We start from the raw sequence: 14,638 nt of genomic DNA, 5'->3' as shown, positions 1-14,638 counted from the left end.
GCTGTAAACCTAATCTGAGCGTTACCCAGTTAGAAATTTTGTCATTTCCAATGGTTCTGAGGAGGTAAGGTTCCTGCGCAAAGCAGGGCATCTGGAAGAAATAAGAAAATGTTTTTATCTATAACTTAGAAATACGAAACCATCAGCTAAGCCTCCCGCAGCTATTTTTCAAAACCTGTCAACAGCTGAAAGTGAACCAAATGCTGGAATCAGCATGATCGGGATTGCTCCAAAACCAGGTCCCACCATCGCTCGGCAAAATGCTTAGCTGATGGTTTTCAAGTTGTCACGTTCTGTCCAGTAAGGTGGGACAAGGGATGGAATCATGTCAATCTTTGAGGTATACAAGATGATAAAAGGTATGGATAAAGTAGACGTGGAGCGGATGCTTCCTCTTGTGGGGCATTCTAGGACGAGAGGTCATATTCTTAGGATAAGGGGTAGCAAATATAAAAGAGAGTTGAGGAGAAACTACTTCTCCCAAAGGGTTGTGAATCTGTGGAATTCGCTACCCCAAAGTGCGGTGGATGCTGGGACAGTGAGTAAATTTGAGGAGTTAGACAGATTTTTAATTGGTAATGGGTTGAAGGGTTATGGGGAGAAGGCAGGAAAATGGGGATGAGGAGCATATCAGCCATGATCGAATGGAGGAGTGGACTCGATGGGTCGAATAGCCGAATTCTGCTCCTATATCTTATGAACTTATGAATCTTAAAATGTTTAGAAAACTGATTAAAGTGACTTATATTAAAAGATTAACCAAGGGGTAACCAAGAAGGTAGATGAGGGCAGTGCAGTTGATGTTGTCCACATGGACTTTAGCAAGGCCTTTGCCAAGGTACCGCATGGTAGGTTGTTGCATAAGGTTAAATCTCATGGGATCCAGGGTGAGGTATCTAAATGGATACAAAATTGGCTTCTTGACAGAAGCCAGAGGGTGGTTGCAGAGGGTTGTTTTTCAAACTGGAGGCCTGTGACCAGCTGTGAGACTCAGGGATCAGTGCTGGGTCCACTGTTATTTGTCATTTGTATTAATGATTTGGATGAGCATATAGGAGGCATGGTTAGTAAGTTTGCAGATGACACTAAGATTGGTGGCATAGTGGACAATGAAGAAAGTTATCTCCAATTGCAACGGGATCCTGGTCAATTGGGCCAGTAGGCTAACGAATGGCAGATGGAGTTTAATTTAGACAAATGCGAGGTGATACATTTTGGTAGATTGAACCAGGGCAGGACTTACTCAGTTAATGGTAGGGCGTTGGGGAGAGTTACAGAACAAAGAGGTCTAGGGGTACATGTTCATAGCTCCTTGAAAGTGGAGTCACAGGTGGACAGAGTGGTGAAGAAGGCATTCGGCACGCTTGGTTTCATCGGTCAGAACATTGAATACAGGAGTTAGAATGTCTTGTTGAAGTTGTACAAGACATTGATAAGGCCACACTTGGAATATTGTGTGCAATTCTGGTCACCCTATTATAGAAAGGATATTATTAAACTAGAAAGAGTGCAGAAAAGATTTACTAGGATGCTACCGGGACTTGATGGATTGAGTTATAAGGAGAGACTGGATAGACTGGGGCTGTTTTCTCTAGAGCGTAGGAGGCTGAGGAGTGATCTTATAGAGGTCTTTAAAATAATGAGGGGCACAGATCAGTTAGATAGTCAAAATCTTTTCCCAAAGGTAGGGGAGTCTAAAACTAGAGGGCATAGGTTTAAGGTGAGAGAGGAGAGATACAAAAGTGTCCAGAGGGGCAATTTTTTCACACAGAGGGTGGTGAGTGTCTGGAACAAGCTGCCAGAGGTAGTAGTAGAGACGGGTACAATTTTGTTTTTTAAAAAGCATTTAGATAGTTACATGGTACGATGGGTATAGAGGAATATGGGCCAAATGCGGGCAATTGGGATTAGCCTAGGGGTTTTAAGAAAAAAAGGGCAGCATGGACAAGTTGGGCCGAAGGGCCTGTTTCCATGCTGTAAACCTCTATGACTCTTAACAGATTCTGGTGGAATTGAAGTCTTTCGGAGTTACATAAACTTGGGCGCTGGTAACAGAAGACTAGCAGAGCTTTATGCAAAGATAGAGAAAGTGGAAACCCTGTTGAGGTGACCATGGCTGACAATGATGTCAGTTGGCAGGTTTTAAGAGCTGTAATAAAGCTGGAAGATTTAATTGTGTCTAAAAATCGTAGGGAAAAGCTATTACCGTTCACTATATTGTTCTCATTCCTTGCCCTTTCCCAGCCTTTACCACACTTTTAACCTTCTGTGCTACAGTCTGTCTCAACTGGCCCCATCTCTAATGATAGTCCTGCATTTTTCATGGTTATAGCTTCTAAAATTATCAACTTTATTAGTTTTTATATACAGATACGAATGGTATTGGCAGACGTAGAATTGTCCAGGATAAATAAAAATGGTGACTATTGGCTGCGTTCTTCATGTAACCTCATTTTCCTCCTCCTATGCTCTTTGCTTCTTTCATCGTCAATTTTCTCCCATATCTAGTCCTAGAGGCAGCAACTTAAGTTGGATAGAGTTTCATGTTTTCTGGCAGCCCTTGAGTATTGTGTCGAAATTACTCTTCTTCACATGCTATTTGATCATAAAGAGCTTCAGAGATGATGCCAGTCCTGTCCATACATATCACCAATAAATGTGCATTTACTGTGCCTTTAACATAGGAATATGGACCGAGAGATCCACGGTTGGAGGGCAGACCACAGCAGGAGTAGGAACTGAAGTCAAGCTTTGAGGCCGCTTTTAAGAATAAGAGACAGATGCAGGAGTAAGCCATTACACTCTGAGCCAGTTCCACCCTTCAATATGCATGTAGCAGATCGTCTACCTCAACCCCCCCACCTTCCAGCACTATCCATACATCTCAATCCATTTAGCATCCAAAAACTTAGCAATCTCAGTCTTGAATATGCTCCATGACTGAATATTCACAGCTCTCTGGAGTAGAGGAAACCAAAAATCCACAACCCTTCAAGAAAAATAAATGTCCACCTCTCAATTCCTAAATGGCCAACCCCTTATTCTGAGACTGTGAATTCTGAAGGTGAGTAGAGCTCACAAGCTAACTCTAACAGAACTGTGAGCAAATTGGTTTGGGTGGCACAATGGTTAGCACTGCTGCCTCACAGCGCCAGGGACCCGGGTTCAATTCCAGCCTCGGGTCACTGTGTGAGGTTTGCACAGTCTCCCTGTGTCTACACGGGTTTCCTCCACAGTCCAAAGATGTGTGGGTTAGGTTGACTGGTCATGCTAAATTGGCCCTTAGTGTCAGGGGGACTAGCAGGGTAAATACATGGGGTTACGGGGATGGGGTTTGGGTGGTATTGCTGTTGGTGCAGTTAAGATGGGCTCCTTCTCCACTGCAGGAGTTCTATGATTCTATTCTATAATAAAGAGAATGTGTATGGAGGGGCACAGATGCATCAGGTATCCATTTTGAGTGCCTCTCTTCCAGGACAGACACCTAAAAATGTATGCATCCTTCACGAAGGCTTTTTTTAAAAAAAGTGTTTTCTTCTACACATTTAATTGGATTGCTTGCCCTTACTGCAACACAAGGCTAGTAATGAAGTGGTAATGAGATTTCACGTGTTATTAACTAATATGGTTATACTTACGCATATGTGGCAAAGCATGTCATCGTCAAATTATAATTATAATTGTTTAGTGAAATGAACTTGATTATTTTATCGTGCATCGCTAACTCTGAAAACACTTTCTTGTCTGATTGGAGTCGATGGAGTACATTTGCTTCCAATAATCAGCATCAATTTTCAGTTAGAGGATAGCCAAAACCATAGCGCTTTAAACTCCTTCGTAGCTACACATTCCAATCATTTTATGTCTCTTTCTAATGAACCGTTTTTGGTGAGAAATATTATCCAGGGTTCCCTCATTTTTTGGGTGCTGATGGAGCTGTAATGAAGGTACTTAATCCTGTTCAGTGCCAGGACGCAGGAGGTCAGTGAGGCAAAAGACCTTATTGTAAAACTGGGCAGCAGCTGCTCCAAGGTTTCTGTCCAATTCATTTTAATAAACTGAAAAGTGTGAGCAGCTTGTGCTCAATTTTATATTTGGAGCTTTCACTTTGGTAATCTCAGTGTCAGAATTAGGTTTTTATTTGCTGCGTTGCTCCTTATCCTCAATTTGCTATCCTTTATGTGATGCGCTAAAGTAAAACGCCTGTCTTATTCTCCGCTTACTTAGCAGGATGTTGAAATTACCATTTCGCCATTCTAGACATACTCATGTCTGTATTTTTACAACAAAGTTAAACAAAACGGGAATCTCACCCTCCAAACAGTAAACCTGTACCTGAGCAAGCTACTTCCTTCCACTAAATATATAGAAATCCTGAACTCTTGGAAAATTAATTGAACTCAAGAGCCATAATTCTACAGCCTCCGCACACTTAACATTCAGATCACTGTCTTATCTGAAGACGAGTGTTATTAAAATCCGGCACATATTCCATCTCGAACCCAGACGGTTAAACACACATATGGGACGATTCCTCTCTACTACTTCACTAAGAAAGTGAAGTGGTAGACCTGTCTGGCTTCAGTTACCAGCAGCTTATAATTATGTGCGTGTGTGCAAGATCAGTAAGAGAAGGTAAAGTTGTTATACTGTTGGCAATGATTTATTGCACTGAAATAACCAAACGGTTTTCAGCTGTGAGCCATTTCTTAGACTGCATGAACTCCTAAGTAAAAGGATGATCAGCAATATTATGTTTAATATCCTACTAGTGCTTATAATAAAATAATGCATGAACTTTTAATTTCCTGCATGTTGGCTATAAGCAGGAATAGATTTACAGCATCCAATGCTGAACACTTAAAGAAACCCATTACGTTTTAATGCGAAAAAGGAAAGCAGAGATTTTATTTGAAGATATACTGCCACTTGTCTAATGGCTCTGAGGTAAATTCACCATCTTTAAGCCATAAAGTCCAGGAAGGCCATAAGTTTGATGTCTAGCTTGGCTGAGTTTGTTAGACACTTGTAGGTACACCACAACTGGCCACAGTCGCTTAGCAAAAAAAGGGGAAAGAAAAGCCAGACTTCCGTTCCTGATCACTATCAGTCAACCCAACAACAAGCTGCAGTTAACACAGAAAACTCTGCAAAGCCATTCAAGGGGGTGCGGGGAAAATTAAACATCAAGCCAAACAAGGAAAGATTAGTAGGGGTGACCGAAAGGTTAGTGAGTTCGAGTTCTAAGGAGGGATGAAATGGAATTGCCGAGCCTGGGGACAAGTTGACTGAAGACACAGACATCAAGTGTGACAACAGTGGACAGAGATCAGGAATGGGAATCATAAGTAATCTTTGCATTCCTTTTGATGCAGTTAATTTTAATATAGCAACTGTGATGCACCAAACTGTACTTAAGTGGGGAAGATGAGATAATTAATTTCCTCTTTTTTTTCCTCCCACCTCACCTTAGTTATTGATAGCTTGCTGGGGTACATTCCTCGAGGGACAGTCACCCTCCAATATTACGGTCATCATTCACAGGAATAGTGAATATCAGTAGCCTAATGGATCACTGGAGGAATCCCAAGTAGAGGCCATTGCAATGAACCTAACATACCCGCATGCATCCAACAAAGAGATGGTGAAGTCAACATTAGCACCCCTGACACAGTCCTTTCTGGGATATGTTAACTCAGCGCAACTCATGAGTTGCAGGAATTGAAACCAAGATTTTCGTTGTCCTTGTGGCCATCTATTCAGTTGGAAAACTTAGTTTGCCATCGAGACCTACTGCTGTTTTTTTTAAACTATGTGGAAACCCGAATAGATTTCCACCCTAATCTCTGCCCATGTTAAATATTTTTTGTGGTCTCCTTTACTGAGCCCCAAAGAAAGAACAAAAATACCATAAAGTTCAGAACACTTCAAGCAGCAATGAATAAAAAGGGAATTTTATGAGGTAAACTTAGAGACAGATTGCACCCACTAAAGCAATTAAAGTACCGGGTGCTGTTCAAGGCTATTGTGTAGTGATAAACTACTAACATCTCTGTGAATGCGAGTCTGATGTAGGAACCATTGCATTAATTATTTAGAATTATTACACGTTGTCAGGAATGTCTGAGTTAAGTAGGTATTGTCCTTATTTATGTAGAGCAGGAAATGTCTGATATTCATTTTACGCTCAGAACAAGCATTTGAAACAAGGTGGGAATGGGAACAGTCTGCTCTTGCGGGTTAAGGCAACTTTGGAAGTGGATTAATTTCATCTACTCTCACACAGTAATGTAAACGGAAGCATAATGTGTATTTTGCTTTGTTCTGTTTGCTCCTATAAATGCCATTAATTTCAAACAGCCCACGCTTCAGAGGCCTGCCTTACATTGGTGCCACACAGGGGCGCGAGGGAAAATGCTTCTGCTATTTGTACAAAAATCATTAAAAACATACAATTTCCCTGTTACAATAATGCAGAGTTAACAATGTCTTCCTAAAGGTTTCGGATCATTTTGTTACTGGATACGCAGCCAGAAATGCGGTGGCTCCTAGCCATAGAATCTATAGTCCCACCCAGCACCCCACTTCTTCTCTTCATTGAGGCATTGCAACATTTTACCCGAGTTGAAGTATGGTGTTCCTTGCATCGTCATGAAAAACAATGGGGGGAATGAAGTGGAAAAACGTACCTCCTCCAAAAGCCAGGCCAGTAGAAGTAGTACAGATTTGTTTTTTTTTAAAACTTCCTACTCTTGAGTTTTCACTGCAATGAATGGGACACCACGAGGGACAACTCTGGAGGCTATTTGTAATGGTTTCTGGAGAAACCAGGGCAGCATGGTGGCACAGTGGTTAGCACTGCTGCCTCACAGCGCCAGGGATCCGGGTTCGATTCCGGCCTTGGGACACTGTCTGTGTGGAGTTTGCACATCCTCCTCGTGTCTGCGTGGGTTTCCTCCGAGTGCTCCAGTTTCCTCCTCCCACACTCAAAAGATGTGTGGGTTAGGTTGATTGGCCGTGCTAAATTGACCCTAGTATCAGGGGGATTAGCAGGGTAAATTAGCGAGGTTACGGAATAGGGCCTGGGTGGGATTGTGGTCGGTGCAGACTCGATGGGCTGAATGGCCTCCTTCTGGCACTGTAGGGATTCTATGATGATAAATGCCTTTGTGCATAGTTGCCTATTGTGTACCGTGGCTTGCCATGCAATCTCTGATGTCATTCCATTGAGAGTAAAAGACTGAGGCAGAAACCATTTTATCCACTGCAATGGAATATGGTGTCAGGGGTGTGCAGCTGAAATTGTGTGAATTTTGTTAGCAGGAAGAGAGATAGTTGCTGTAAGAAACAGATGAGAATAATTAAAACTTCCATCTGCAACTTTGTATAGGTCATTGGCAGCTGGGTGAATCAGTACGCTTCTGAATATTTCAGCACCAGCTCCTATGGAGGTGAAGACAGATTTGAGATTTGGTTGGAACTGCCAGGGAATTAAACAGGGAGCCGGAACAAATGAGAGTACGTAGCAATTCTGTTGTCGGTGCTGGGAAAGAGTACTACAAGCTATATCGCACCCTAAAGGAGCAAAAAAGCCAGTCTTGTGAAAATTCTGGAGGCCTTGAAGATCCACTTTGAGTCCTCTACCAACTTTATTGTTGAACACTACATGTTCAATATCGGAGCTCAAGACAACAGGTAGAATATTGATCAGTATGTGACTGCACTGAGACATCCAGCTGAATCCTGTGATTTTGAGCAACTGAAGGATAATCTGATCAGACATATGAAGAGATCCCGCCATGACAGCATGTCTGCTGAGAGAAGAGAAACTTAGTCTCAGGAAAGCTCCTGAGGTGCACAGAAGCTCTGAAATAATTAATCAGCTGAAGATTATTGATGGGAGAACAGGTCTTCCAAGCACAAGTCAATGGAGAAATGGAAGGACTATTTACAGTTGGGCCAGCAGAAAGACCAAAGCCAGACTACAATATAAATACTGCGGAGGATAGCACACAAAATAAAAGGAAGCACGTCCAGCAGAGCGAACGTTTTGCATGCGTGTTTTTCTGGAAAGAGGAAAAGCATGTCTTTAAAATAGTTGCTGGAGAGATGTCAACAATGGTTCTGACGGAAAGAAAGGTTATCAGAGGGGGGATTAGGCAGCCATGGCTGACAAAGGAAGTCAGGGAATGCATCAAGGCAAAAGAGAGAGCCTATAATGTGGCAAAGAGTAGTGGGAAGTCAGAAGATTGGGAAGGCTATAAAAACAAACAGAGGATAACAAAGAGAGAAATAAGGAAGGAGAGGATCAAATATGAAGGTAGGCTAGCCAGTAACATTAGGAATGATAGTAAAAGTTTCTTTAAATACATTAAAAACAAACGGGAGGCAAAAGTAGACATTGGGCCGCTCCAAAATGACGCTGGTAATCTAGTGATGGGAGACAAGGAAATAGCTGAGGAACTTAATAAGTACTTTGCGTCAGTCTTCACAGTAGAAGACATGAGTAATATCCCAACAATTCAGGAAAGTCAGGGGGCAGAGTTGAATATGGTTGCCATCACAAAGGAGAAAGTGCTAGAGAAACTAAAAGGTCTGAAAATTGATAAATCTCCGGGCCCAGATGGGCTACATCCTAGAGTTCTAAAGGAGATAGCTGAAGAAATAGTGGAGGCGTTAGTTATGATCTTTCAAAAGTCACTGGAGTCAGGGAAAGTCCCAGAGGATTGGAAAATCGCTGTTGTAACCCCACTGTTCAAGAAGGGAACAAGAAAAAAGTTGGAAAATTATAGGCCAATTAGCCTAACCTCAGTTGTTGGCAAAATTCTAGAATCCATCGTTAAGGATGAGATTTCTAAATTCTTGGAAGTGCAGGGTCGGATTAAGACAAGTCAGCATGGATTTAGTAAGGGGAGGTCGTGCCTGACAAACCTGTTAGAGTTCTTTGAAGAGATAACAAATAGGTTAGACCAAGGAGAGCCAATGGATGTTATCTATCTTGACTTCCAAAAGGCCTTTGACAAGGTGCCTCACGGGAGACTGCTGAGTAAAATAAGGGCCCATGGTATTCGAGGCAAGGTACTAACATGGATTGACGATTGGCTGTCAGACAGAAGGCAGAGAGTTGGGATAAAAGGTTCTTTCTCAGAATGGCAACCGGTGACAAGTGGTGTCCCGCAGGGTTCAGTGTTGGGGCCACAGCTGTTCTCTTTATATATTAACGATCTAGATGACGGGACTGGGAGCATTCTGGCCAAGTTTGCCGATGATACAAAGATAGGTGGAGGGGCAGGTAGTATTGAGGAGGTGGGGAGGCTGCAGAAAGATTTAGACAGTTTAGGAGAGTGGTCCAAGAAGTGGCTGATGAAATTCAACGTGGGCAAGTGCGAGGTCGTACACTTTGGAAAAAAGAATAGAGGCATGGACTATTTTCTAAACGGTGACAAAATTCATAATGCTAAAGTGCAAAGGGACTTGGGAGTCCTAGTCCAGGATTCTCTAAAGGTAAACTTGCAGGTTGAGTCCGTAATTAAGAAAGCAAATGTAATGTTGTCATTTATCTCAAGAGGCTTGGAATACAAAAGCAGGGATGTACTTCTGAGGCTTTATAAAGCACTGGTTAGGCCCCATTTGGAGTACTGTGAGCAATTTTGGGCCCCACACCTCAGGAAGGACATACTGGCACTGGAGCGGGTCCAGCGGAGATTCACACGGATGATCCCAGGAATGGTAGGCCTGACATACGATGAACGTCTGAGGATCGTGGGATTATATTCATTGGAGTTTAGGAGGTTGAGGGGAGATCTGATAGAAACTTACAAGATAACGAACGGCTTAGATAGGATGGACGTAGGGAAGTTGTTTCCATTAACAGGGGAGACTAGGACGCGGGGGCACAGCCTTAGAATAAAAGGGAGTCACTTTAGAACAGAGATGAGGAGAAATTTCTTCAGCCAGAGAGTGGTGGGTCTGTGGAATTCATTGCCACAGAGGGCTGTGGAGGCCGAGACGTTGAGCGTCTTCAAGACAGAAATTGATAAATTCTTGATTTCTCGAGGAATTAAGGGCTATGGGGAGAGAGCGGGTAAATGGAGTTGAAATCAACCATGATTGAATGGTGGAGTGGACTCGATGGGCCGAATGGCCTTACTTCCGCTCCTATGTCTTATGGTCTTATGGATCCCTCGATACCCTAGAACAGGTTGGCACTGTTGAGTCTGAAGGTAAAAAATGGTTTATCCCGACTGGAATGATGACTGCAGGAGGAGAACATCAAGCCAATGTGAAGAGTCAGATGGACGTCAGTGCTACGTGTAACATCATGAGCTTTGCAGACCTGCATGTAGTTTCTCAAGATGGTTACCTGAAAATGAAGCCATCAAAGGTAAAGTTGAGATTATAGGATGGAACAATGCTAGGTGCTCACCCAAAGCGGCCAAAGTTAGCAGAGAGCCCAATGCAATAGGAAGAAAGAAGATCTAAAGTTCCAGGTAGTAGAATCCTCTCATCTTCGCTGTGAAGTCAGATTGGACTGGTAACCCTCCATGCACTAGAAGAGATGTGCAGTGTTGCCTGGTCTCAAGGGTGTTGGCGATGAGGAGAGGTTGAATAAACTAGGATTGTTTTCACTGGAAAGACAGAGGTTGAAGAGAAACCTGATAGAGGTTTACAAACTTATGAGAGGCATAGAGAGGGCGGGTAGTCAGAGGCTTTTTCCCACTGTGAAGTGTTAATTACAAGGGGGCACAGGTTCAAGGTGAGAGGGGGAAAGTTTAAGGGAGATGTTAAGGGAGATGTGCGGGCACATTTTTCACGCAGTGAGTGGTGGGTGCCTGGAACCTGCTGCCAGAGGAGGTGGTGGAAACAGGCACATTAGAAACGTTTAAGAGTCACATGGATGATACATGAATAGGGAGGAAATAGAGGGGTATGGACCGAGAAAGGGCAGACTTTTTTTTTTAGTTAGGGCATCACGATCGAAATGGGATGGGAGGGCCGAAGGCCCTGTTCCTGTGCTGTACTTTTCTTCGTTTCCCATGGTACCTAGTCATTGACTGCTGAACAGATCCTGACAAATTAGAAATTTCACAGGTGTTGGGTGCCTTTCTGATGAGTATCACCTTTAAGCAGATGAGTGTGTGAGAAACTATCTCAGTATCTTTCAAGAAGAGTCCCAGCTGCTCTCAAGCCCAGCCTGCAAGACAGGATATGCAAGCCTGAAAAGGTGGGAGTAATCAAGTAAGCGGATGAGAAGCACGGTAGCAGTGAAAAATGTTGGAAAGCTGACAATGCAAACATTCAACACACTCAACAAAAGCCTTATGTAAGAAGAAGAAATGGACAAAGTAAAAGACAGCAGCAGACATGAGTTCCGACAGCAGTGGTGAGATGAACCAAGAAGTCACAAGCTTGAGTAGCTCCAGCCAGTTGACACCATGGGCCACTAAACAGAAACCAATGGTAGCATCCACAATGCAGTGGGTACCAGATATAGAAAGCTTCAAAAATGGCAACTTGGAACCCATGTAAAGCAGTTGTCCCCTTGAACGTGAAAATAAAAACAGATATATCTTCGCAATCGCAGACACATATGTGCAACCAGAGAAGCTACCCCTTCACAGTAGACAGCTGATGAGGAAGAGTTGACTTCATGAACAGAACTCAGTCCCAGAGGTCAAATCCAACAGATCAGCAGCAACACTTGTCATGGCAATGACATTCCCCAGAGAGGCAAAGTCATCCCAGGAACCAGCAGACACCCGACAAACAACCAATAAAAAGCCACACACATACCATTAGAAGACCTGTGTGAAATGCGTGTGTAGAGACAGACTAAATGAACAGTTTCTTTGTTCGCCTGTGATGATGTTCTCTATAGATCATGTATGTGGGTAACTTGCAACTGAAAATGATACCGCACACAATGCATTTACATTCTTTTTATGAAGATGATCATGTTTGGAGAAATGCCTTTGTGCATTTTCTGCTCACTATGGCTTGCCATAGTGACCTGAGTCATATGACCTCTGACAACATTCCTTTGTGAGTAAAGGATTGAGGCAAAAGTCTATCCACTGCCTGGAACAGAATCCAAAAGATGTCCAAGAATATTTCCTCTGGTAAATAGCTCTCGTGAAATCATAAAACTGCTTTTAAAACACTTGAGAGTAAATGCTTCCTCCTTATATCAATCATACCAAAACTGCAGCAGTACTGACTGCCAGATGGCTCCATGAAATCCCATAGATGGTCTTCTAACCAATTGAACTGCCAGGATGACTGCAACGTCATCATCCGATGCTGGTCTTCAATTCAGATTCCTTTAGGAGATAATTAGTCACAGCTTGGCAGTAAATTTCTACCAACGTTAAATTACCCTGTAATTTCTTCCCACACACTATTTTTCTCCCTCTCCTCCTGACTGATGCTGGGGGAGGGGAAGGTTCTATGAGTGCCAGCTGCCCTTTGTCATCTAAACTCGCCCGACTTCATTTGCCAGCCCTGACTATGAGTGCAGGGGGGTTCGAATCAAAACGGCAATCAACTCCAGAATTTAAACAAGTTACTGCTAAGCTTAAACAAAAGCAAAAAACACTCCAGATGCGGGAAACCTGAAGTATAAACAGAAAATATTAAAAGCATTAGGAGGTCTTGTGGCAGTGGTAGCGTCCCTATCTCTGGACCAGAAGCTCCGGGTTCAAGTCCAACACCAGGACTTGTTAGCCACAGGAGGAGCATTCATAATGCAGTTCAATGGGCTGATAATCAGCTCAGAAATCCTTCCACCACTTCCCAGCACAGTGGTCATCACTGCTGCCTCACAGCGTCAGGGACTCGGGTTCGATTCCCGGCTTGGGTCACTGTCTGTGTGGAGTTTGCACATTCTCCGTGTCTCCATGGGTTTCCTCCGGGATGCTCCAGTTTCCTCCCACAGTCCAAAGGTGTGTGCATTAGGTGGATTGGCCATGCTAAATTGTCCCTTAGTGTCAGGGGGACTAGCTTTGGTAAATATATGGGGATAGGGCCTGGGTGGGATTGTGGTTGGTGGAAACTCGATGAGCCGAATGGCCTCCTTTCTTGCTGTAGGGATTCTATGATTCCCCACCATTCCCTAAAGGGAAGAAGTGTGTGTGAAGATGCACTAAAATAGGACAGATTTAAAAGAAAATGTTAGAAACACACAGCAGGTATGACAGGATCTGTAGATAGAGAAACACAGAACTAACACTAGTTCTCTCTCCAGACATGATGTCCGACCACCAGAGTGTTTCCAGCATTTTCTATTCTTATTCCAGAACTTATATTTTGCATGTAATAATCACAACTTTGTTTCATCACAGCTCTAAATCCCCCCAAAGACTCCTCCATACACAGAATAAATAAACCCCTCACCACAGAAATCAATCCCCACAGCACTATATCTCCCAAAATAATTCCTCACTGCAACCAAATTCCACCCCCTGTGCCAAATTAAAGTAATGACGCCTCACAGTGACAACAGATGCCTCAAACTAGCCCTCCACTCAAGCGATTGGTTATTGTATAAGGAGGGAGGTGGTAAGGCAACAACTTGACTATTGTGTGCAATTTTGGTGTCCTTATCTGAAGATGAATGTCCTTGCCTGAAGATGAATGTCCTTGCTATAGAGGGAGTTCCACAAAGGTTTACCAGGCTGATTCCTGGGATGGCAGGTCTGTCATATGAGGAGAGACCAAGTCGATTAGGATTATATTCACGGGAGTTTAGAAAAGTGAGGGGATCTCATAGAAACTTACAAAATTCTAACAGGGTTAGACAGGGTAGATTCAGAAAGAATGTCCCCAATGGTGGGGGAGTCCAGAATTAGGGGTCATAGTTTGAAGATAAGGGCTAAGCCTTTTAGGACTGAGGTGAAGAGAAATTTCTTCACCCAGAGAGTGGTGAATGTGTGGAAGTCACTACCACAGAAAGTAATTGAGGCCAAAATGCTGTGTGATTTCAAAAAGATATTAGATATAGCTCTTGGGGCTAAAGGGATCAAGGGATATTGGGGGGGAAGGTGGGACCAAGGGATATTGCGGGGGGAAGGTGGGGTCAGAATATTGAATTTAAGGATTAGCCGTGATCATAATAAATGGCAGAGCAGGCTCCAAGGGTCGAATGGCCTACTCCTGCTTCTTGTTTCTATGTTTCCATATCCTTCTCAATTGACATTAATGGGATCATGCTGTGTGCAAACTGGCTGTCACACCTGTTTATATAATGGCACCGACTACACTTCAATAGTAATTAATGAGTTGCTGAGTGCTTTGAAATGTGCTGACGGCACATTTAGGTGCTACATGAATACAAGACTCTCTTACTGACTGCTTTCCATTCCATCCAACACTGCCCTCTCAACAAACACCGCCAAAACCCAGTCCAAGTGCTCATTCATCTCATTGCTGCTGTTGACATCTCATTATACAAAAATACTTTCCATCTCTGCCTCTAACTATTGATCACCAAAGTAATTCATTCCATATGAAATCGAGATATTGAGATGTGATGAGGCTCCATAAAAATGCAAGTCTTTTTTTCTTCTTCGAACCTTATACCAGCAGTTTTTTTCCCTCTGAGATGATGCTCTCATGCTCCACGTCACTCATGGTATAACTT

General features: G+C 43.1%; 1 protein-coding gene across 11 annotated transcripts in view; it reads right to left on the bottom strand.

The window, feature by feature from the left end:
• raraa (retinoic acid receptor, alpha a) overlaps positions 1-14,638 on the bottom strand; it is a 590,811-nt gene that overhangs the window by 169,338 nt on the left and 406,835 nt on the right. The gene's annotated exons all lie outside the window — the stretch shown is intronic.

The sequence above is a fragment of the Mustelus asterias genome, chromosome 11 (genome assembly GCF_964213995.1).
Source record: "Mustelus asterias chromosome 11, sMusAst1.hap1.1, whole genome shotgun sequence".
NCBI lineage: Eukaryota > Metazoa > Chordata > Chondrichthyes > Carcharhiniformes > Triakidae > Mustelus > Mustelus asterias.
The sequence above is the reverse complement of the archived record's forward strand: the minus strand, read 5'-3'. Positions and strand labels throughout refer to the sequence as shown.